The following is a 2,106-nucleotide window of genomic DNA, read 5'->3' on the forward strand; positions in this document are numbered from 1 at the left end:
ATATGGTTTTATTTAATTTGTTAATATGGTGTATCACATTGATTAATTTGTGTATATTGAAGAATCCTTGCCTCTCTGGGATAAATCCCATGTGATCATGGTGTATGATCCTTTTAATGTGTTGTTGGATTCTGTTTGCTAGTATTTTGTTGAGGATTTTTGTGTCCATGTTCATCATTGATATTGGTCTGTAATTTTCTTTTTTTGTGATATCTTTGTCTGGTTTTGGTATCAGGGTGATGGTGGCCTCGTAGAATGAGCATGGGAGTGTTCCTTCCTCTGCAATTTTTGGGAAGAGTTTGAGAAGGATGGGTGTTAGCTCTTCTCTAAATATTTGATAGAATTCAACTGTGAAGCCATTTGGTCCTGGACTTTTGTTTGTTGGAAGATTTTTTATTGCAGTTTCAATTTCATTACTTGTGATTGGTCTGTTTATATTTTCTATTTCTTCCTGGTTCAGTCTTATAAGTTTGTGCCTTTCTAAGAATTTGTCCATTTCTTCCAGGTTGTCCATTTTATTGGCATAGTTGCTTGTAGTAGTCTCTTATGATGCTTTGTGTTTCTGCGGTGTGAGTTGTAATTTCTCCTTTTTCATTTCTAACTTCATTGATTTGAGTCCTCTCCCTTTTTTTCTTGATGAGTCTCACTAAAGGTTTACCAATTTTGTTTATCTTCTCAAAGAACCAGCTTTTATTTTCATTGATTTATGCTGTTTTCTTCATTTGTATTTCATTTATTTCTGCTCTGATCTTTATGATTTCTTTCCTCTACTAACTTTGGGTTTTGTTTGTTCTTCTTTCTCTAGTTGCTTAGGTGTAAGATTAGGTTGTTTATTTGAGATTTTTCTTGTTTCTTGAGGTAGGAATGTATTGTTGTAAATTTCCCTCTTAGAACTGCTTTTGCTGCATCCCATGGGTTTTGGGTTGTTGTGTTTTCATTGCCCTTTGTTTCTATGTATTTTTTGATTTCCTCTTCGATGTCTTCAGTGATCTTTTGGTTACTTAGCAGTGTATTGTCTAGCCTCCATGTGGTTGTGTTTTTTCCAATTTTTTTTCCTGTAATTGATTTCTAATTTCATAGTGTTGTAGCATTGTGGTTGGAAAAGATGCTTGATATGATTTAAATTTTCTTAAATTTACTGAGGCTTGATTTGTGACCCAAGAAGTGATCTGTCCTGGGGAGTGTACCATGTGTGCTTGAGAAGAAAGTGTATTCTGCTGCTTTTGGATGGAATGTCCTATAAATATCAATTATGTCTATCTGATCTATTGTGTCATTTAAAGCTGTGTTTGCTTATGAGTTTTCTGTCTGGATGATCTGTCCATTGGTGTAAGTGGGGTGTTAAAGTTCCCCACTATTATTGTGTTACTGTCGATTTCCCCTTTTATGGCTGTTAGCATTTTCCTATGTATCGAGGAGCTCTTATGTTGGGTGCATAAATATTTACAGTTATTATAGCTTCTTCTTGGATTGATCCCTGGATCATTGTGTAGTGTCCTTCCTTGTCTCTTTATTGTCTTCTTTATTTTAAAGTCTAATTTATCTGATATGAGTATTGCTACTCCAGCTTCCTTTTGACTTACGTTTGCATGGAATATCTTTTTCCATCCCCTCACTTTCAGTCTGTATGTGTCCCTAGGTCTGAGGTGGGTCTCTTGTAGACGGCATATATATGGGTCTTGTTTTTGTATCCATTCAGCCAGTCTGTGTCTTTTGGTTGGAGCATTTAATCCATTTACATTTAAGGTAGTTATCGATATGTATGTTCCTATTACCATTTTCTTAATTGTTTTGCATTTGTTTTTGTAGGTCTTTTTCTTCTCTCGTGTTTCCTGCCTAGAGAAGTTCCTTAAGCATTTGCTGTAAAGCTAGTTTGGTGTTGCTGAATTCTCCTAGCTTTTGCTTAACTGTAAAGCTTTTGATTTCTCCATCAGCCTGAATGAGATCCTTGCTGGGTAGCGTAATCTTGGTTGTAGGTGTTTCCCTTTTAGCATTTTAAATATATCCTGCCCCTCCCTCCTGGCCTACAGAGTTTCTGCTGATAAATCCCCTTATGGGGATTCCCTTGTATGTTCTTTGTTGCTTTTCCCTTGCTGCTTTTAATAT

General features: G+C 35.8%; 1 protein-coding gene across 3 annotated transcripts in view; it reads left to right on the top strand.

The window, feature by feature from the left end:
* The window catches only part of VRK2 (VRK serine/threonine kinase 2), a 94,525-nt gene that overhangs the window by 31,779 nt on the left and 60,640 nt on the right, over positions 1-2,106 (top strand). The gene's annotated exons all lie outside the window — the stretch shown is intronic.

Source organism: Physeter macrocephalus, chromosome 12, assembly GCF_002837175.3.
Source record: "Physeter macrocephalus isolate SW-GA chromosome 12, ASM283717v5, whole genome shotgun sequence".
Taxonomy (NCBI): domain Eukaryota; kingdom Metazoa; phylum Chordata; class Mammalia; order Artiodactyla; family Physeteridae; genus Physeter; species Physeter macrocephalus.